Source organism: Oryctolagus cuniculus, chromosome 7, assembly GCF_051225735.1.
Source record: "Oryctolagus cuniculus isolate XC-2025 breed Fujian yellow rabbit chromosome 7, ASM5122573v1, whole genome shotgun sequence".
In the NCBI taxonomy this organism is placed as follows: Eukaryota; Metazoa; Chordata; class Mammalia; order Lagomorpha; family Leporidae; genus Oryctolagus; species Oryctolagus cuniculus.
The window spans coordinates 94,977,906-95,001,674 of NC_142873.1; the positions used below are offsets into that span (position 1 = coordinate 94,977,906).

At 42.7% G+C, this 23,769-nt stretch overlaps 1 protein-coding gene and 1 non-coding gene across 5 annotated transcripts in view; both read right to left on the reverse strand.

The window, feature by feature from the left end:
* AK5 (adenylate kinase 5) overlaps nucleotides 1-23,769 on the reverse strand; it is a 283,341-nt gene that overhangs the window by 125,663 nt on the left and 133,909 nt on the right. The gene's annotated exons all lie outside the window — the stretch shown is intronic.
* On the reverse strand, nucleotides 5,077-5,149 carry TRNAK-CUU (transfer RNA lysine (anticodon CUU)). Its single transcript has one exon. It is a non-coding gene; the product is annotated as a tRNA-Lys (tRNA).

Here is a 23,769-nt window from a genome sequence, read left to right on the forward strand (position 1 = left end):
GAAATGGAGCAGCACTGGAACTGTTGCCCATATGGGATGCCAGTACTGCAGGTGGTAGTTTTACCTGTTACACCACAGCATCGGCCCTATGCAAGACATTCTTGTAAATGACAGTCTATCCCCTTTAGGGAAAGGACTGAGGACCCCAAGGAGTTATGCAGTCTTTTTTGACATTAACTTAAAGAAAAATGGTTGCTTTAGAAAGATTTTGTTTTGATTTGGAAACAAAACAGAAGGAGCTAAATCAGGACTGTGATGTGGATGCCTAATGATTTCCCATAAAAAAAATCTTGAAAATTGCCCTTGTTTGATGAGAGGAATGAGCAGCAGAATTATTTTGGTGAAGAAGGATTATTACCTGGTAATCTTGAGTGTTGTTTGTTCAAGATTTGGCAAACTTTCTCAAAACACTCTCATAATGGATAATGTTATTCTTTGGACCTCCAAATATCAACAAACAAAATGTCTTGCACATCTCCCAAAACAGTGGCCATCATCTTTGCTCTTTACTGATCTGCTTTTGCTTTGACTGGACCACTCTCACCTCTTGGAAGCCATTGCTTTGTTCATGCTTTCTCGTTAGGATCACACTGGTAAAGCCATGTTTCAGTTCCTGTTTCCAGTTCTTTGAAGATATGCTTCAGGTTCTGGATCTCACTTGCTTAAAATTTCTAAGAAAGTTCTGCTCTTGTTTGCAGTTGATCTGGGCACAACAGTTTTGGTACCCATCAAGTAGAAAGTTTAATTTGTCAATCACCATTGTTGAAACTCAACCAATTGTGATATCTATTGTTCTGCTTATTGTTTCTGTTGTTAATCATCAGTCCTCCTCAATTACTGCATACAGGAGATGAATTTTTTCCTTGCAAATTGATGTGGTGGGTCTGCGGTTGTAGGTTTCATCTATAATATCTTGTCCCTTAGAAATGAGCTATCCACTTGTAAACTGAGAATTTCCCTGGGGCACTGTCCCCATAAACTTTTCATAAAGCATCAATGATTTCCCTGTTGCTCCACTGAAGTCTTACCACAATCTGATGTTTGCTCTTACTTCAGTTTTAGCAAAATTCATGTTGCTCTTAAAGGGGCCCTTTTCAAATTGATGTCTTATCTTTCTTTGTTCCTAAAACTACATCCTCTTCAGACATGTTATAACAACTTCTACATGTTTATTTTGGTACAAAAGAAATTGAAATATGTGCATAGTTTTTAAAATTTATTTATTTGAGAGGCAGAGCTACAAATAGAGAGAGAGAGAGAGAGAGAGAGAGAGAGAAAGAGAAGGGTCTTCCATCTGATGGTTCACTCCCCAAATGACTGCAATGGCCAGAACTGGGCTGATCCAAAGCCAGGAGCCAGGAGTTTCTTCTGGGTTTCCCATGTGGGTGCCGTGTCCCAAGGACTTGGGCCATCTTCTGCTGTTTTCCTAGCCCATAGCAGAGAGCTGGATTGGAAGAGGAGCAGCTGGGACATGAATTGGTGCCCACATGGAATGCTGGCGCCACAGGAGCCTACTCTGCCACAGTGCTGGCACCCATGCATAATTTTTTCATGATATGCATTTTTTATGGAACTTCTGAAGATTCCTCATATTCTTAACTCCATTCCGGGTATCTCTGATCTCAGACATTGCAGTTCTTATCTCTAGATGTCTATTTGAGTCTTTAAAAAAAACATGTTTTGTGTCTCTTAAGTTTTGAGATGTCTGAAATACAATCATAATAACTGTTCTTTAAAGAAGATTTATTTATTGATTTATTTGAAAGGCAGAGTGACAGAGAAAGCCAGCTAGGGAGAAAGACACCTGCAATCCAATGGGTAATTCTCCAAATGCTCACCAACAGCTGATTCTGGTCCAGGCTGAAGCCAGGAGCCAAGAACTCCATACTGGTTTCCCAACCGGGTGATGGGGCTCAAGTACTTAAGTGATCTGCTGAGTTCCAGTGTGCACTAGCAGGAAGCTGGATCAGAAGCAGAACAGCTGTAACTTGAACTGGTGCTCCGATATTGGATGCCAACATTGCAATAGGCAGCTTAACCATCTGTGCCACAACATGAGCCCCGAAATAACTGTTCTAATGCCCTCTGTTAATTTTAACATTTGAATCTGTTTTGATTGGTTCCCCACCTCCCCCCAATATGAGACATATTTTCCTAATCCTTCCTTTGGATGACTTTTTTCTTTTTTTTTTTTAAACTACACAGCAGGCACTGGCAATTTGACTTTGTTGGGTGCTCAGTATTTTACATTGCTATAGATATTTTTGAGCTTTACTCTGGAAGGTAAATTAATTACGTGGAAACAGTTTGATCTTTCAGTATTTATTAGGCTGCACCAGAGGGTATGGATTAGGGCTAGCTGTCCCCTATTGCTGAGGCAAGAGTGCCCACCCCAATGCCTTGTGAATTAAGAGGATTTCTGTGAGCCTGGTATAAGCAGCAGCTACTGCTGTTCCCTCTAATCCTGTTTGGTGATTCCTTTCTTGGCTTCAGGTAATCGCCTGTGCCTGGACTGATTAGGACTGCTGAATACTGGAGGGGCCCTCTGGGTCTCCTTTCATTGCTGATGCTTTTGTTCTGTGCACCTGAGCCACCTTGGTGTCCTGCATTCTCAGCTCCTTCCCCTCCACTCCTGGCTGCTGCCGGCCTCCATGGGGCTCCCTCCCCTTCATCCTGCAGCCTGGAAACTCAGGCAGGCATTGGAGCTGGGCACAAGATGTACTATGACAGTCCCTTCTTCTCAGGACCACTTCATTGCTTGATGTGTCTTGAACAGTACTTTAAAAAAAAAAAGATTTTATTTATTTATTTGAGAGGTAGAATTACGGAGAGTGAGATGAAGAGACAGAGACAAAGGTCTTCCTTCCGTTGGTTCACTCCCCAAATGGCTGCAATGGCTGGAACTGCGCGGATCCAAAGCCAGGAGCCAGGAGTCTCTTCCCAGTCTCCCATGTGGGTGCAGGGCCCAAGCATGTGGGCCATCTTCCACTGCCTTCCCGGGCCACAGCAGAGAGCTGGACTGGAAGAGGAGCAGCCGGGACTAGAACCAACGTCCATATGGGATGCCGGTGCCACAGGCGGAGGATGTGGCGCCGGCTTAAAATACTGTGCCACGGCACCAGCCCCAGAAGATTATTTTTTAATAGATTTTTTTCTGTTTATTCTTTTCACTAGTTTCACATGGGAAGAAAAGTCTAACATCTTTTATTCCACTTTGGTCACGAGTGGAAACCTCAATCTTTTAATCTTATTATTATTTAAAAAATTTATTTATTTGTAAGGCAGAGTTATACACACACACACACACACACACACAGAGAGAGAGAGAGAGAGAGAGAGATTTTTCCATCCACTAGCTCACTCCCCAAATGGTCACAACAGCCAGGACTTGAATCAGTGCCCATATGGGATGCCAGCATGATAGGCGACAGCTTAATCCTCTGTGCCACAACACTGGCCCTTAAACTTATTGTCTTGAAGCTATTTCAGAATATTTAAATGATTTATTCCTTTGCATTTTCCCACTGACAGGCTTCATTATTTCTAAGGAGGGAAGCTCAGGAAGTGGAAGGTGGAAAGTGATTTCCTTACATCACCTCACACAGTGAAGGCACAAGTAGTGGACACCCGTGCAATGCTTCAGTGGTTTTCTCCGTCACACAACCCAAGGAAAAGGCAAGGCAGATAATCTGCTTTCTACTTCGCAGGTGTAGATATCCACCTGGAGATACTATTTGCGTAAGTCACACAGCTCATGAGCAGATCCAGGTCTTGAATCTGGGATCACTGACACTCCTCCTGCTCCAGTAAGTGTTAACACAGCCCTTCTGGGTAAGACCAAGGGGAGAGAAGCAGGTGGTGGCTAAGATGGTACAAGGTGGCCACCAAGGTACAATTAGTGCTACCTCAATGCCTTGCTTTCCATACTCATATACTGCAGCATTTTTTGTCCCTTGCAAGATATCAGCTAGTTATCATCACTACAGGATGACATCTACTGTTAGAGATGTTTTATTCAGATTTTTTCTTGGACTCTCGCTGGATGGGTGGCAGCACTGCCGTGTTATAAATAAAAGAATGCAAGCTTATGTTTCCATCAGTGCCTAAAACAAGGAGCCGAAGGCGACACTTGCAAGTTAACATTCTACTGGTGTGTGTGTGTGTGTGTGTTTGTTTGGCCCCAGGGCAGTCAGTGAGAGGGAAAAGGGAAGTGAGGCAATGAGGGAGGGACACAGGGGTCCGGACAGGCTGCGGGGAACTATGACTCTAAGAAGAGTCAGGTCAGGAGGAGGGGACAGGTATTCATCTGCTGGCTCCTTCTGGTCTCTGTCTCCTGGCTCCAAGCTTTCCCCATGAGGAGCTGCGTCTCCCCACTTCTTGTTTTTGTTGCCTGGCCTCTCTGGGCAGCCTGCGGGAAGCCAGACACCATACCTCAGGGAGCAACACAGCATCTGAATCCGGCAGTGCTGAAAGGAGCCAAAGCCTCCACACATCTGGTCTGGCTAGTGTGTGTGTAGTGGCTGCACTCTGAGGACACTGTCTGGGGCCATCTGCCACGTTAGGTGGGGCAAGGCCAGGCTGCTTGAAGCCAAGTGAGTTGGGAAAGCTCATAAACTGGGCTTAGACAGCTCCAAACTCAGTTAATGCTTCATGTAATTTCTGCATCCCTCCCTGCCCCCATAACAGCTGCCAGACTTTGAACAACTTATATCTTAGCATTTATATGATGCAGGTGATAACAGACATCATAAAGGACTGTGAGGACTAAAGAGACGGCCTATGTAAACCACAGATACAGAACCTGACACAGATTGTCATCCTTCTTTTTCTTTTCTCTTTGAGATCTTCTATCTCCCAACTGATTTGAATAAAGCTATTTTAGTTTTAACAAACTCTAGGGCCTGATGGTCCAATCCAAGAGGCAAAGGTGAAATCATGTGACAAATATTTGTTGAATACCTACTATGTGCTAGGTAGACTCTTCAACTGACCACCAAAACTAAGGACGGGTGCATGTGGAGCCATGTGGAAAAAGCAACATTCACATAGTTGTTACAAATCAACTGCAACATCTGGCGCCCAACATGGGGCTCGAACCCAGGACCCTGGGATTAAGAGTCCCATGCTCTACTGACTGAGCTAGCTGGGCGAACCAAAAGTAAAAGGAGGAGCTGAGAAGTGACGTACGCTTCTGGGCGGTGTGTATCTATCCTGGGGTCACTTAGACCGAGGACAGGGACAAGGAAAGGGGCATAGGAGGGGGTTCTGTGCTCACCCTCACAGAACCGAACAGCGCACAAAACACCGAGGGGCCTTCTTGCCGAAATCCAGGGGGGATCTTGCCGAGTCCGACATGCTGTCTCTTTCTCAGTCACGTTGGCACGCCAGATGTTGCAGTTGATTTCTCAACAATGTCACAGTGGATTCATTTCTGAGAGGAGGAGCACGGTGGGGGCAAGAGGTGCGGAGTCACCACACAGACCCCAGGAGTCGGGTGAAAGCGGGCTTGAGGCAAGCAGCCCGCAAACTCATTTATTTCAGTTGGTACAACATCTTATATAGCCAAGACCAGCCAATCCGGTCAAGGGGCGGTCTATGCCCCAGTCAATCACAGCCTGTTGCCAGGCAGGCTCCATTTGCCATGTGGGTTTCAAATTCATCCAATCACAGCCTGTTGCCAGGCAGGCTCCGTTGCCAGGTGGGTTTCAAAGCCGTTCCTGAGTAACTGACGCTCGCTTGCCAGCGGCCACCTTGGCATGGCCTTCTCATTCCACCACACATAGTCACCACTTCAACTCTGAGTTATGCAATGTTGTTGAGATGAATTTTCTCACAAATTAAACCAGAATTCTTCAATTTCTACAACATCCCACTTCCACAAACCTAGACTGGCATGGGGTTCTTCTTTCTATTCATTTATCAACTATCAGGACTTGGGGACACAGAGAATATGCTTATTGGAACTTATCACAACAATTGCCACTTTAATAGGCAAAAATTTTTACAAAGTGATGACATTCCATGTTGGCGATAGTGTGAATGATGAAGGAAGAAACTGGCTTTTAAATCAACAAACATACATCAATAGATCTCAACCAGGAGTGACCCGCACCCTCTCTGGGAAACTGGGCAGTGTTGGTTGTTGCACCTGCAGGAGTGAAAGGCTGCTTGCTAGGGATGCTGTGAAATATCCTACAGTACCCAGGACAGCCATCACAGACTGGCCTTCAAACTCATTGCGACATTTAAACCCCAAGCTCTAAGTTAACAGTTACTGGACTAATGTGAATGGTCGATGGATTAGGGTGGAGGCTTGATCTACTCGTGGTGGCTAAGAGCTGGGCCAGTGGGTAGTCTTTGGGTCACTGGAGGCTTGCCCTCAGAAGGCAGTTCTTGGGAGTCTGGACTAGCTTCTCTGTCTTTGCTTCCTGGCTCACCACATGACGGCTCCTCTGTACCCTCTCCACTGTGACCAGCTTCCATCAGAAGTCTACTGATGGGGCTCCCCGATCCTGCACTGGGAACCTCTAAACTGTAAGCTGAAATAAACTTTTTCTTTCCCGAGAAGCTCTTCTCAGGTACTTTAGTTAAGACATCAAAAAGCTGACAACACAGCTGTCTTCACAATAAAGAATTATCCCAGCTAAAATGTCAGTGGTGCCAACATTGTCAAGTCCTAATATATATCAAGTTGTTCTCAGTTTTGGGGTTTCTAAATAGAGTTTTGAAACTCTACTTAAAGGTAGCTTTTTTTTTTTTTAAGAAAAAAATTTTGAGCTGTCAGAACCTGGGCTGTTGACCCCAAATACAAAGGGTGGCAGAAGGGATAACGCTGCAGGGGTGCACAGGTAAACGGATGGGAGTCACCAGGAACAAAGCTGACTCATATCCTCGGGTAGCAATAGCTTCAGAGCTATAGAACTGCATGGCAAAAGAGCGGGTGATGTCTACAGTTGCTCCCAGCCGTGAAATTCCATGATGAGTTGGACACTTCACCTTTTGGGTGACTGGTATCCAATTGAGGTCTGGCCATCTTAACAAAACCCTGTGCTTGCCTGGAGGGACAGAAGTCACTGAGGCCGTGGCCTGAGTGATCTGTTTTATGTTGTTCAATATAAGAGGGCGGGGGAGGTCAACTGGAAATTTCTAAATGAAATGCTTACCAAATTCCCTAGTTCACTCACAACACATGTTTTAATTTGAATAACAAATGCAGCAGCAGCTTTCAAAAGCATACACAATACATCTAGATTAGGAACGGAAATTAGAGTAGAGGGAGTAGAATTATGCGGCATCTGAGGAGAAAGCCACAAGGATAGTTTGCATTTTTAGTGGCAGAAATGAGTTTTTGCTTTTGTTTTCCTTTAGTTCTGATTTTCAGAATACGACAGGCTGCAGGAATCTTCTGGGCTTTCCACATTCTTCCCTGCGCTAGGCAGGTCTGCAAAATATCCCAAGGGACTGAGAAAGGATAGTGCCGCTCACTCTCCACTTCAAAATTCTACTTTAACTTAGAGCAGCCTTCCCTTTTTTTCACTTCTTCATTTCAGGAGGAAATAAACTGGTGCTGTTATTAGTATTGTTTCAATTTTATGTATCCCATCAGCATCATTCTCCAAACATGCTATGAGCCTCTTGAAAGTTTTACCTCTCCTTTGTTTCCAACAAGGGATATTAATTAAGCACTGGCTCCCCCAATGGTTTTCCTTTTTTGCTACTGGATATTCCTCAACACGCAAGTAATTGTCCCTTAAAATTTCCTTTTTTAGAGACTTCCCTCTAAAAGACTAGTTGGTGTTCCCTTTGCAGGGATGTTGGTTTTCTCCAGGTTAAAATGGGAGATTGCGCTAAAATAGTAATACTTGAAAGCTCACGCTCCTGGTGCCAGGAGGGAAATCTGTAATTATCAGTGATATCCGTAATGACTAGTTGGTATGACTGTGCAGAACCATATTTCTAAAGCTTCATAATTAGCTACAAAATTTGAAAGAGAAACACTCAGATGGATGTGTGGCGTGGGGACAATTCTCTGAGAAAGTCCAATCCATCTCATGTTTTGATGAGAATCCCTAAACTACAGCCCTGTTGAATCAAGCTCTGTGGGATATTTTTATTTTAATTTAAAATTTTATTTATTTTTATGAGAGAGAGAGATCGATCTCTTATCCACTGGTTTACTTCCTAAATACCCACAATGATCAGGACTGGGCTGGGCCAAAGCAGGTGGTCTCTCACAAGGGTGGTGGCAGGAAGCCAATTACTTGAGCCATCAATGTTGCATCCCAGGGTCTGTAGGAAGCTGGAGCTGGGAGCCAGAGGCAGGAATTAAACCTAGGTCCTCTGATGTGGGAAATTTTAATCACCACTAGGCTAACCACCTGCCCCAAAACATATTTCTTTCTTTTTTTCCCTACAAGTTATTTATTTATTTGAAAGGCAGAGTGACAGGGATGGTGAGGGGGTAGAGACAAGACAGAGAATCTTGCATCTGCTGGTTGATTCCCCTGGGCCAGGCTAAAGCCAGGAGTCAAGAACTCTATATGGTTCTCCCATATGGGTAACAGGGATCCAAGCACTTGGGCTATCTTCTGCTGCCTTCTAGATGTGTTAGCCGAGAGTTGGCTCAGAAGTGGAACAGCTGGGACTTGAACTAGCCCTCTGATATGGGATGCCAGTGCCTCAAATAGTGCCTTAGTCCACTGTGCCACCACACTGGACAGAATGAATGGGGTCTGGAACTGTGGCTCAGCAGGTTAAAACCCCAGCCTGCAGCACTGGTATCCCATATGGGAGCTGGTTCGATTCCCAGCTGTTCTACTTCTGATCCAGCTCCCTGCTAATGTGCCTGGGAAAGCCGTGGAGGATGGCCCAAATACTTGTACCTCTGCATCCATGTGGGAGACTGGGAAGAAACTCCTGGCTCTGGCTTCAGCCTGGCTCAGCCCTGGCTGTTGGGGCCATTTGGAGAGTGAACCAGCAGATAGAAGCTCTCTCTCTGTCTCTCCTCTCTTTGTAACTTTGCCTTTCAAATAAAAATAAATAAGCCTTAAAAAAAAAAAAAAACAGAATGAGTGAAGGGCAAAATGTGAAAGATGATAGAAATAAAACCATAGGTACCCATATGAGCCTGCTACACCACAGCACTGCCCCCCCACCCCCGCCATCTTCTAAAGCTTCTCTCTGCAAACAATGCTGCTTATTAGTTTGTGGGCAGGACTGAAGTAATTTAGTTTGGATTCTGTTTTTTCTCTGATAATCACTGTCCAACCCCTCTCACAAATCAAAGGAAGAGTAGATCTACCCCATATCTAGGACCGCTCTGGGTTGGAAAATTAGATTTCCAATACAGATCCATCTTTGGTCTGGAACTTCTTACAGAAGCTGCACTGGTGTTGCCCCAGGCTCTTTCCACTAGCATCTGCAGACACAGGCCCAGCTCAGCCGCCCCTCCCCAGATCCCAGGCAGAACACTGGGTCCTCCTGACACATGTCATTGAGAGAAAGCACCCAACCTCCTTTCCTTGTGTCTCATTAGGGGATGGTGTGCCCAAACCATCCAAAGTAAAAAAGAAGAGGCCGATCTTAGGCCACGCAGGAGGCTTCTGCTCAAAGAGAGGGCCAGTATGTAAGGACATCCAAGTCATTGGTAGGAGTCAGGACCCGGGACAGTTATTGAGCTGGAGGGTGGGTAGATGCAGCAGCTGATTATTTAAATTTTACAGACACAGTTACAGCACCAAAGTAAACGTCTTTTGTCTGACCCATGTCCAGATCATAAGTGGGCACCAAGTACCCAATATTCTGCTCATTGATCTATGGGCACTCTGTCAGGACACTTTTAAATTAAGTTGCTGCAGAAAGCACATAAAAGATACACATGTTCTAAAGGAGGTAGCTAAAAGAAACCCTTATTTAATGAATACCCATGGATTTAAGATGCATCACTTCTCAGTCAAAAATAAACTAAGAAACAGAACTGTAGCCCAGAAAATAGGTTGATACATTTTGTGAATTAGTAAATGTGTAGAATGTGTCTTGGGAATCAATATAGAATCTAGCTGATCTCTTATCACATTCACATGATACAATTCAATTCAACAAAGATTTATTGTACCTTGTGCTGGGTATTGTACTGAGAGCACTGGGGGTCCATGGCAGGAAGATTCAATCATGCCAGATTTTCTGTACCTAGTGAAGCACCACCTAGGGTAAACATACTTTGAAAAGACTTGGCAGTGAAAGGGTTAAAAGAAAAATGGAGAAGAAAAGATATCTTCATTGTTGACAAGAATTACTTTTCATGTTTCCTATTTTTTCTACAGCACCTAGCAGCATTCTGAGCCTAGCAGTTAGGAAACAAATACTTGTCAAGCTTAATTGACCTGAAAATTAAATTAATTAAACTACCCATTCTCCCTTCCTATTTTCTCTTCTCCCTTCCAAAAATTTTCCAACAATCTGAGACTTAACAAAACTACAAAGTGGTGGGATGACGATTTAAACTTTGCCAAGAGAGCAAAGAAATTAGTTAGAGACTTCGAAGTAAAATTTCAGCCTTATTTGACATTCGGTGCCTTTCCTAATTACAGGCTCCATTCTCTCTATACTCAAGCATCTCCCTCAGACAGAGCCCTAAGTGGTATCCAAGAAGCCTGTGCTGCCTGAGTGCCTGACATGTGACGGGGGCCTAATTTAGGCCCTGTGAAGATTAGGCTCATTCTGTTTTTCTTAAATTATTTTTTCCCCTTCTAGTATTATTTTTTTTTTCTGTTGAGATTTTTTTTCCCCACACTTGTTTAAAAATACTCCTGTCTTGGAATATTGGCTTTAACTATCACGGTCAGGTATGGTCAGTTTGTGGCTATGTGGAAGATTCAACGGAGACTAAGTGGAATCAAAGAAACCATCTTGGAAAATGGAACACTAGTGAAGTGTATGTTACAATAGGCACACACTAACAAAGTAGAAAAAGGGTTCAGGGTTTAAATCAAATTTCTCTTTGGTTCATCTACACATCCAGTGTTGTCAGTATTGAGAGACTGTCTTGATCTTTACAAATCTATATGATCACATTTAATGTTTATGAAACCACGTTTTATTGGAATAGTGAATAATCATTCTAAAATAATTGTCAGAAGAATCATGTTATTGTTTCTTCCTGTTAGACAAGTTAATATAAGGTCAATCCGGGCCAGTGTCGCAGCTCACTAGGCTAATCCTCCGCCTGCCACGCCAGCACCTGGGGTTCTAGTCCCGGTCGGGACTCCAGATTCTGTCCCGGTTGCTCCTCTTCCAGTCCAGCTCTCTGCTGTGGCCTGGGAGAGCGGTGGAGGATGGCCCAAGTGCTTGGGCCCTGCACCCGCATGGGAGACCAGGAGGAGGCACCTGGTTCCAGGCTTCGGATCGGAGCAGCGCACTGGCCGTAGCGACCACTTGTGGGGGATGAACCAATGGAAAAGGAAGACCTTTCTCTCTGTCTCTCTCTCTCTCACTGTCTAACTCTGCCTTTCAAAAAAAAAAAAAAAAAAAAAAAAAGAGGTAAATCCAACTTCTGGGAAATAATATCAATTAATTCAGTAAAATACGGCAACCTATTGGCTTTCATGGAGTTTAAGGCCAGTGCTGAGACATTGATAATAAGCAAATCATTAACAACAGCCTATCGTAGGAGGGGCTGTGATGGAGGTATACAGGGTGTGCCCTGGGGTGGCAGGTGTGCTGATGTGAGGTTGGGAGATGGTCAGACAAAATTCCCTGGGGAATCTGATGCATGAGTCAGGTTCTGAACAAGTGAGATGAAGCAAAACGATAGAAAGGAAAGAAAGGGCATCCCATGGAGAAGGAACAGGAGTGAGAAGGAATGAAAGCCATCACTTCCTTGAGGAAAAGGAGGTGTCTGCTTTAAATCTTGGGATTCTCTTCCTGGAAAGGGATGGGTCATGCACTTTCTTGCTTCATGAAGTTATTAGGAGGCCTCCTTGGGATTTTTTTAAAAAAATTTATTTGAAAATAAGAGTTACAGAGAGAGAGAGAGAGAGAGAGAGAGAGAGAGACAAGGAGGGAGGAGAGAAGAGAGGTAGAGCAAGAGAGATACCTTCCATCTGCTAGTTCACACCCCAGACGGCAATAAAGTCCTGCACTGGGCAAGGCTGACGCCAGGAGCCAGGAGCCAGGAGCTCCATCTGGGTCTCCCACGTGAATGGCAGGATCCCAAGCACTTGGGCCATCTTCTGCTCCTCTTTCCAGACCATTAGCAAGGAGTTGAATCTGAAGTGGAGCAGCTAAGACATGAACCGGTGCCCATTTGGATGCCGATGTTGCAGGTGGCAGCTTTATCCAATATGCCACAGTGGTGGCCCCTCTTCTTGGGATCTTTAAACCTGATAGCTGACTAGTGTCCCAGAAGTCCCTGAGTATGTATTTGTAGTGGGTGTTGTGTTCTCCCCATATTTGAGTTCATGTGCATGACTGTAGTTACCAGGTAATAAGTCTTCACCCTGTGCTAAGTAATAGGCAGAAAACCTTAAATCTCTCTCTCTCAAAAAAAAAAAAAAAAAAAAAAAAAAAAAAAGCCCAAGGTATTACTCTCTCAAGGAAATAGAGGTAAGTGGTTACTTAAGGTCATGCAACCAGGGAAGAACATGGCACCCTGTGTGTCTTAATGCAATTATCGTGCTCTTAGGAACTAAGCTATTTTAACCCTGAGAGGAGTGAATCTATATTCTTATTTACCTTAAGTTTCTTTTTTCTCCCTATTTTAGGTTAAGGGCATTGCCAAATTTAAAGCCATTTAAACAATCACCCTCATTTTTACCTTGATTCACTAACCCTAGGTCTAGTGCTTTGTGATAAATGTAGTTTGTATAAGTTCCTCCTAAACCAAACTGGTCTTTGTTTCAGAATAATTAACTTGCTAGCAAGATGCCTATGAGAGAGTTAATGGTAAAAAGTAATTATACAATGGAAACAGAATGAAGAATTCTTTAACAACAGTCAGTTGGCCCTCTGCATAATTGAGAAACATTGCCCCCAAATTTTTAAGAAAACCATAAAGAGAACGAGACTAAGATTTGTAACAGTGGGATCTACATTTAGATCTATAAGCAGAAGAAGGGAGTTAATGTGTAAGTAGATTTTAAAAATTTCTCTAGGGGCTGGCGCTGTGGCGTGGAGGGTAAAGTCGCTGCCTGCAGTGCTGGTATCCCCTATGGGTGCTGGTTCGAGTCCCAGCTGCTCCACTTCTGATCCAGCTCTCTGCTATGGCCTGGGAAAGCAGTAGAAGATGGCCCTGCAGCCGTATGGGAGACCTGGAAAAAGCTCCTGGATCCTGGCTCCTGCCTTTGTGTCCAACTGGGGAGTGAACCATCGGATGGAAGACCTTTCTCTCTCTCTGCCTCTACTTCTCTCTGTGTAATTCTGACTTTCAAATAAATAAATAAATCTTTAAAAAAAAACTCTCTGAATATTTCTGAGACTAAGACTTTATACAAATTTATCTGATTTGATACTCATGATTACACCTCTTATTCTCTGCTAAGGTGGCTAAATTTGACAAGTAGCAACATGTAAAAACAAGATTATTTACCACTCATTAGATATATGTGCACTTCATTTGTTAGACTGAACTAAAGTGGATCCTACAGGAAAATAATTTTATTTGTCACATCTTACTAAGTCAACTGGGCATTCATTCAGCAAATTCAGATTCATGAGTAGCTCAGTGTTGATTCTGTTATGTAAGTATGGTCCTGATAGATGTTTCAGGCAGTAGTTGGGTGGGTTGGTTGAGGGAAGAAGAGGAGTGAGTCAGGGACTACACATTAATAAGTCTGTATCTCACCCCACGGAAACTCATATGTTTGTGTCCTGGTTTTACCTCCTCCATCACTTTGTTTAAGATTTAGTTATGCTTTTACCTTTTGAATTTCAGATTTGCTTGAGCCCCTGAAAAAAATCTTTCCTCCCCTTCTGAAGACATTAGCAACGAGAGATTCTGTTCTACCAAGGGGCGACTTTACTCAAGAACACAGCATCTGAAGGGCCTTTCAGCTTCTCTGCTGCCTCAGAACAAGTTTGCTTCTCTTTATATTCTTACTCCCATGACTGGGGACGTGGTCAATCTCCTCCTACAGGGCACTGGAATGGATAAGCTTAGTTAAGGTGTGAAGGATATACAGTGTTTGTAAAGAAAAAGAGTCCTTTGAATTTTTATGGGAAATATTTCACTTGTTGTTGTACATGACTGGTAAAAGAGATAAAGCCAACTAGAATCTGTTAGAAGCCTCAAAGGAGAAAGCTTAGCCTAAGAAAAACAAATTCAAATGCAACTTTCAGGCTTTGGAGAATGAGGCAAATGATCACAACAAAACAAATGCAATACATCAGCTTTTACAGAGCAACAAAGTAGGACAGCTAGAAGATTTATCATGTTTAACAGGAACTCTTCCTTCCAAATAACACTCCACCCTTATCTTAAAAAAAAGAGAAGCCACTTTTCTCCCAGCAGAATCAGCACCATGATCTGAATGCCCCTGAACACCTCTGTGCTTCTTTCCTACTTCATCTTCAATCATTCATTCATTCACTGCAGGAACAGCTCGGGGAGAGGAGGGCCCTCATTTTTCTTTTTTTTCCTACAACACTGGATGAAGACTATTTTGAGGGGGCTCCACACTTAAAGATCTCTTGTCCTGGATATTCATAGGCTCTATGCCTCTTAAAAGCTATGTGATTCACACTCAGTTTCCTGGTAAATTCTTGAACTTGCAAGCTCACTAGAAATTTCCAGTAGTTGACTATGACTCAGAGAACATTTATTGAGTACCTAACATTTGTTGTGGGTCATAGGCAAAGATTTTACTCCAGTTTTACTCTAGTTTCACACAATACAGTGGACTCTTCACTTCTTATGGATGTCCTTTCCCTGTCCAGGTAGGAGTTTTCATTAAACCTGAGTGAGAAAGTGACACAACTGACTGTGTAGAAATTTCAACTAATTATTTCATTAGGAAACATTTATGTGTACCTGCTAAATGTCACACACTACTGATCCAAGGTTTAGTAAATAGGCTTCTTGCTCTTGCAGAATTTGCAGTCTGTTGAGACATTGACTTGTACCCTAAGATCAACACAGAATAAGGGCCATCATGGAGCTATTGAACAAGTACAGTGGTAGAGCCGAGGAGAAAGAAGGGTTAACTGGTTTCAGAGAGTGAAGGGGAATCAAGAAGAATGTGTGGTTTATGTGAGTGGGAGTGAGGATTAAAAAAAGCATAGAAAAGCGGGATTTGAGCACAAGAGCTGCCAGGTAAGATTTCAAGGGACATGATGAGGTGTTGGGAAGACCATCTGGATTCAAATCCCAGCCCTACCATTGATAGTTGTGTAACTATGGAGGAGTTACCCTTTGTTGAGACAGCTTTTCTCATCCATAAAATGGTGACACAGTAGTGCTGCCATGTGGTTGCAGACTGCTTAAAGGGCTAAGAGAATCCATTATTAGGATAGAACTTGACTCACTACATCCCCAAAAGCGGTACCCATGACTATGCTGGGAAAGGGCATATGGTTTTCTATGAAGAATCATGTTTTCTGGAAGTACTTAAAACGTGATACATTCTTTTAATTTCAAAATGTTTTGTATCTCTTTATGAGAACTTCTTAGCTTTCATTGTTACTTATTTTTAAAAATCTCCTTGGTTTACATTTATTTATTTATTTATTAAAAAGATTTATTTATTTATTTGAAAGTCAGAGTTACACAGTGAGAGAAGGAGAGGCAGAGAGAGAGAGAGAGCGAGAGCGAGAGCGAGAGAGAGGACTTTCGTCCGCTGGTTCACTTATCAATTGGCTGCAATGGCTGGAGATGCGCCAATCCGAAGCCAGAAGCCAGGAGCCAGGAGCTTCCTCCAGGTCTCCCACGTGGGTGCAGGAACCCAACAACTTGGTCCATCTTCCACTGCTTTCCCAGGCCACAGCAGAGAGCTGGATTGGAAGTGGAGCAGTCAGGTCTTGAACTGGCACCCATATGGGATGCAGCTTTACCCACTACACCACAGCGCCAGCCCTGGTTTACATTTATTTTTATAAATACCATAACAATGATAAAAGAAAGAAAAGCCATGATGGCAACAAATCACTGCAATGTGAACCTGCCTTCACTTTTTCACAATCTCTTTTGGGCCAGCAACAGCCACTAACCCAAAAGCAGTGTTCTGCAAGTGAATAAGCGAATGCATAGATGAATAACTATCTTGGTGGGTTTTGCATCAAAAAGAAGCATAACATATTATAAAAACCATGCCTTAAAACATAGGCTAGATTTCTATTTTTACTCTGAAAGCTGGTAACAGCTATAGTTTCATAAAATGCTTTCTTGAGTTTCAAAATATTTAAAAGGAAATCCCACCATTATTTTCTGGGTGGAAGGACAAAATGAGATTGTTAGCCAAGTGATGAATTCAGAATGAGAAACTATAGCAGTGACATTAATACTAGACCACCAGAACAGGTTTCCATGGTTTGTATTTAAAAAAAGCAATCATGCCCTTGGCCACTACAAGGCCATTCCCTTCTGGCACAAAATCATGACCTAATTAGCTAGCTGTCTTGTCAGAAGGGTCGGCACCATTACCATGAATGTGCATTTTTGGATTCATGATGAACACACTGAAGAGCAGCCGGAGGTGGACACCACCCTCTTGGCTGCACACTGAAATCAATATCACTGCTTCTTTCTAAAATTGAGGTACAAAATTTTAAAGATTTGTGGGTAGCCAGATACTTATCCCACTCTAAGATTAGCATCCATTTAAAATGTGCTACTTTAATTTTTCTTATTATAACAGGTGAATTACAGAGAGATTGTGACTTAAACTTGAAGTCAATTATCTCTTCTATGGCTTAGAACAGACCAGTAATTGCCCTGAAGAAGAGCAAAGCAATTCATTAAAAAGGCCTCAGAAGTATCAGATTTTTCTCACATTTGATTTATGAGATTTTGGGTTTAGAAACTTGTGTCTTGGAAGAATAGTGAAAAATTAACAACCATTTTAATCTCACGCCTTCCAATAAAACCCAGAGCATATTTTTAACTACAGCAGGGCCTAAACATAAACAACCAATTTGGAATGTATAATTTTATCTGTGCATAGTCAGTGGTTAATCTGTCATACAGCAGAGACAAAAATACTGAGAGGCTAGATGTTTCAATCACTATGCATGATTCAAGAAGTCTAGAATTTCTAACTTTTAGTCAAGGATCATTTGGTCTCTGCAGAACCTGTCCATTTTAGAAGGAGGGAAATGCAGCTGTAATTCTACCTTCTAAAGGAAAACAAAGCCACTCTGAAGCTAGAAGTGACTGGGGATCAGTGATCTGCACTATGTGTTTTCCCATCCTCATTTCTGAGCATTTGGTACAAGGAGGAGGTTAAATGAGTGGGCTCTGATACTACACCAGCTATGTGGCTCAGTCTCAGTTTCTGCCAGTGCAAAGCAGAGTTAATAACAGTTCCTACCTGATACAAATATTCCACGCCTCGTGTCTGCACATGGCAAATGTTTTATAAATGCTAGTTTCTATTGTTAAGTATTTTGTATGACCTAGTTCTCAAGTTTCTTTTCTATAGACTATATCCACATATTCTCTCACCCTTTAGCTATTAATTGCACACCTGCTATGGACAGGCCATGTATAGCATCAACAGCCTGAGGGATTTCTTGTATGAAGAAGCCACTGAGAGACAGAAAAAATATATGCATACAGCAGGATGGTACACTCACTTCCCAAGTGTTGAAACTGTTGGAAGTTCACAGTTCACCCCTGCACCCTTCCCTGGAGGACTGCTCTTAGCTGATGGGTATTTCATGAGAATGGCACCCAACCCCTGGGACCATTTCTGTAAAATCACTCTATAGCCCGTGTGATCAGGCTGGGGCTAGACTTCTCCAGAAACCATTCCTTGCCTTGCCCAGTTCTGTTTCCTCAATGGCAAATGTCTTCTGAGAACACTCACTTAACAGACCTCGTCAGGGGTTTGCTGCCAGGGAATTCCACGCAAGACAAAGCATGCCTGCAACACAACTTTCAGGTAGATACATAAAAATGGCTCACTAAATATTTGTAGAGCATCTCGAAAATATATAAATACAAATCTATGATAATCTATTGTTCTCCCAAAGTGACTGAGCATGAACTTTTTATATGTTCTTACTTTTTCTCAGCCTTTATTATCTTAGTTTCTTCTTTACTTCTTCCCCTTTAAGCCTAAGGAATCATATTATAATATATATAAGGTAAGTAGAATAAAAGTCTTGTTTACAAACTTCTAAAGCCCCCTTTGAGTTTGCTTTTATTTCCTATACATGCTTTCAAGTAAAAGTCTTTCTTCTTCTTTTTTTGGATAGATTGGGATTTTGATCATCTCTCAAAATATTTATTAATCTCATAGTGCTTATTTCTATCAATTTTTTCCTCCACTTTTTACAAGTGGTCCAGGTTTTTTCATTCTGTGTAGGAGTTTCTTGTGTCAGAAACTTTGAGCTAAAATGGGTTTTTCCATCTCACCTAAGTGACCAGGGCAGGAGCTTTGTCAGTTAACTGTTTACTGACACTGGTGATGAGATCATCCAAAATTTATACAATAGTCTTGAAAAATAATCTTCACCTAATGAAACATGTACTCTTGCCAAACTTTGACATCTTTGTTTTATAAACATGACAAGCAATGTCATTATGAGTAATGACTGATGAATGCCTCATCTGGGGAATTTATGGTATTGGCGGTCCTTTGGTTGACAAGTCCATTACCACACTCAAACCAAACAGCTTTACAGATCCTTAACTATGCTAATTGTTTAGTGCTAAGCCTCACCCTGAGAGCCAGCTCTTCTTCCATCCAGTCCCCCAGTTCCCTCCACAACACATGATATTCTGAATTAGCTTCCTTATTCCGTAGTCTGTGATGCGACCTGGGCATTGCAACAGGAATCCTTCCAGTCAACACCTGGAAACACCCTCAGCACTTCACATTATCCTTTGGGCCAAGTGGAGAAAGTTCAAGGTTGTAATCAACCTTTTTTTTTTAAATAGATCTCATCCTTCCCAATTTTCTTAAATGTCAGGATTTAAGTAGCTGACAAGATTTTAAAAGTATTTCTCCCACATTTCATTTTAAATCATCATAGTTTCCCATACATGAGGATTTTTTACATAATAAATATTTGCTGGCAATAACTCGACTCAATTACTGAGAGTAGCTTATGGACCAGAATGCAGTGTGTTTGAGGTGCTGTTAATTCAGAAGATACAACCCACATTAATTTGCCTCCTAAATGTGGCATTTAGCATTGAACACATACCGGGATGGAGATGCTGTGACTACTGGTTCACATTTCCTTCTTTTTAATGACAAACACCTGCTAATCTACCACTTTGACTTGTGCCATAAAATATGTATGTCACTATGGAGACCAGTGAGATTGGGCTAAACCAGCAGTTAATGCCTAACACTTGTGATACTGTATCTGCAACAGTAGAAGAACAAATGTGGCAGAGTAGATATGATTCAAACATTGGATCTGTTGAAGACCCATTATATATGTGCATGACAATGGGACTTTTAAACAACATGATTGTTAATGTGCCATTATGCTGTAATGCATCAAGAACCAGTCATGGCTGTTCTTGCTTAAAAGGTAGGACAACAAGACAATCAGTACTTGAGAAATCAAAGTTAGAAAAAGGTATCCAGGTGGTGGCTTTAGTGGCCAATTTTAACGCAGAAATAAAGGTTTATCTTGCTTTAAGTAAACCTCTGCCAATGGAAAAGCCAGTCTTGAACAAAAGACAAATGAGGGAATCATTATTTGCCTTTCAAATGATTTAGTTGTTCTTTAAAGTGCTATTAGTCAGACACTGAGTTTTATTAATTCCTAGCAGAGGGCAACTGACTGAACAAGGTGCAAGAGGCTTGTTTTGATTTTATTGTGCTAATGATTTGAATTATGTTTCGGGATGCACCTGATTAAGTTTTAGCTCCTGTAAATGGAGACATTCTGAATTTGGTCAGTGGTTTCTAACTTGGGAGCCTCCCTGGGGTTAGGAAAGCAGAAATAAGTATCTATAAGTCATTTTTATTATTTTTTTTTTAGTATTTTACATTTCTGAATGCCTGATGGAAACTGTTCTTTTATCCCCACAGATGCACTAAATGCCAACCAAAACCATGCATTTCTTTGCCTGGCCTTGTCAACTTAGTAAAGCAACAGTGATTAACTCATGTTGATCAAAGCGCTCTGATTGGTTACAATGACATTCCAGAATATTCCAGTGACATTTATTTATCTGACATCTTTCCCATGCGTACTTTCAGTTCTCTTTTAGGATATGACAGTTTAGGTTCTTTTTTTTTTTTTTTAAGATTTATTTATTTATTTCAAAGGCAGAGTTACGGAGAGGCAGACAGAAAGAGAGAGGTCTTTCATCCACTGGTTCACTCCCCAGATGGCCACAATGGCCAGAGCTGTGTGGATCTGAAGGCAGGAGCCAGGAGCTTCCTCCAAGTCTCTCATGTGGGTATAGGGACCCAAGGACTTGAGCCATCTTCCGCTGCCTTCCCAGGCCACAGCAGCGAGCTGGGTTGGAAGTGCAGCAGCCTGGACTTGAACCTGTGCCCATAGGGGACGCTGGCAGTGCAGGTGGTGGCCTCACCTGCTACACCTCAGCACTGGCTCCTCCAGTGACATTTAGGGTAAAGTAATATTTAATGTTTTTTGGAGATAAGAAAATTGTGGATTCCTAAGTTTTTCATGTTTAATGCTTAAATATATATTTTTTTCATTGTCACTGCCATTGTTTAAATCACTCTTATCTCCTCGGTGGAACATTTCTTTTTTTTTTTTTTAAATTTAATTTCTTTCTGACAGGCAGAGTGGACAGTGAGAGAGAGAGACAGAGAGAAAGGTCTTCCTTTGCCGCTGGTTTACTCTCCAATGGCCGCCGCGGCCGGAGCGCTGCAGCCAGTGCACCGCGCTGATCCGATGGCAGGAGCCAGGTACTTCTCCTGGTCTCCCATGGGGTGCAGGGCCCAAGCACTTGGGCCATCCTCCACTGCACTCCTGGGCCACAGCAGAGAGCTGGCCTGGAAGAGGGGCAACCAGGACAGAATCTGGCACCCCGACCAGGACTAGAACCCGGTGTGCCGGCGCCGCTAGGTGGAGGATTAGCCTAGCGAGCCATGGCGCCGGCCCTGGGTGGAACATTTCAATGACCACTTATCTCCTTCCAACTTCTGGTCTGGTGTTCTGGACACACCATGCCACACACCAGCACCAGGCTGATTCTGCCTATATTTTGCTCTGAAACTTTCAGGGACCTATTTTGTTTCCCCCGTGAGATAAAATCTATTCCTGGAATGGCCTCTCCAGACTGCTCTTTCTTGTATAATTCTTCCTTTTCCAACACAAATCTCATGCTGCTGGCAACCTGTTTTACTCCCCATCCCAGAGTCATGAAGCGGGCTGCTCTGCTCCCATGTGGTTCCTGATAGCTCCACTAGAGATTCCTGTTTAATCACAAGTTCTTCTCATTACTCCACTCTCTTCCCTTCTCTGTGAACTGAACCCACGGCAGCTCCTCTCTCAAGTCCTGAGACACTGCTATTCTCTCATTCATAGGCAGTATTTGGAATATGTTGCAGTATAACATTGTCATCCCAGATAACCACAGACACGTGGAAGGAATGGATTTCTTGCAGTTCTCTGTATTCTGCCACAGAGCCTATATACTTGCCTTACCCAGGGCTGAAAGATAATACAGCATTATACAAATTAATCCACCCAGATTACCAGAAACACAGCTATTATATTGAGGAAGGATCTAACTATTCCAAGTATTTTTTTAAAAATCTAAAAATAATTAAATCAAAGTGATATTGATAGAGTTAGAAAGAGATTATGGGATCAAAAGCCTTAATGAAAAACAGCAGTCTACTCTCTCCTGCAGACAAACACATTTTTATTTTAGCTACTTCTGAAAGTTATGCCATTATAAGTCATGTGCTCTGACTACTATTTCCTAATTTTAGGGGTTTCTCTCTTACTGCCTACCCACCTCCTATCTCCCACTGTTTGATCTTCCAATAATACCACATCACTTTTTCCATGAAATGGGTAATCCTGTTCCTGGCATCGGGTTCTGGCTCTGTGGGACACTGTTTTCTCTTATTTCTCTGAAGATGTAACTGCAGAGTTGTTAATGTTTCCTCTCATTTCCTGCAGATCTGTTTCTTGCAGGTCCATTATGTTCCGTTGTTTCTATAACTCTTGCTTTCATGTTGAAAGCTTTCTTCTATAGGCCTCCTGCTTGACTGTGCATTTTTATGAATGCAGCATTTGCTGAAAGGCCCTCCAGATGTTAGAATGTACTGCAATGAGGGCCAACAATGCTCCCTCAGATTGGGGACAGGATCATATGGGGGACCCTGAGCATTATGACTGATGTCACCTCAACGAAAGATCAGGATCCATGTGTGCATAAGGAGGAAAGACCATGTGAGAGTGAGAAGGCAGCTGTCTGCAAACCATGGAGACAGGCCTCAGAAGAAACCAACTGGTGATCAAAGGACACCCTGATCTCAAATTTGCAGCCACCAGTACTGAGATAAACTCCTGCCCTTTAAGCTGCACCGTTGGCGGAACTTCGTTGGTGGAACTTTGTTATGGTGGCCCCAGCAAACAAGTGCATCTTGAATCTGGTTTCCGGGTTAATTTACATGGACAAAAGCCTTCAACACGCTTCCCAAGGGGAGTGCTCTGCACGTGGGTGTCAGCAGGGCAGAGCTAACTCCGCTATGGACCAGGTTTCAAGTTTATGTTAGGCACTTTATGTGCCACCATAGCAGATGCCCTCCTTTACGTTTTGCTTGTTCCCTTTCATCACCTCCGTTTACACATTTTACATTGACATCTTTCCTGTTAAAGATGTTACTCATATCTCGTTTGCCTCTGTCTTTTTTTTTTTTTTTTTTTTTGACAGGCAGAGTGGACAGTGAGAGAGAGAGAGACAGAGAGAAAAGTCTTCCTTTGCCGTTGGTTCACCCTCCAATGGCCGCCGCGGCCGGCGCACCGCGCCGATCTGATGGCAGGAGCCAGGTACTTATCCTGGTCTCCCATGGGGTGCAGGGCCCAAGTACTTGGGCCATCCTCCACTGCACTCCCTGGCCACAGCAGAGAGCTGGTCTGGAAGAGGGGCAACCAGGACAGAATCCGGCGCCCCGAGTGGGACTAGAACCTGGTGTGATGGCGCCGCAAGGCGGAGGATTAGCCTAGTGAGCTGTGGCGCCGGCTTTGCCTCTGTCTTCTAAAAATGTCCTGGAATTTCCTCTCATAGATGGCCTCTCTTGTTATCAAGGGTACTGTGATGTGGACATTTTTTTTAATTCCTCTATCATATTTGTGGAGTCTTAGGAGGGAGAGAAATAAGCATGCACAAGTCCACTAAATCTTAATCGAATTCAAATCGTCACTTAATGTTAAGGAATAGAAATGAAATAAAAACCACTCTCAATAAACTACTTAAAAGCAGGACTACATATGTTAATAGTTAAAATACCCCACTTCTAGTTAAAAATATTATTTTCAATTGGATTTTAAATTTTATGATTCCAATTCATGTTCACACAGTTTATTGCAGATTTAAAATTGAATCAGTAAGTCATTATACCATATGAAAATGGGGCATAATTCTGAACTAAATTTGATTTCTGT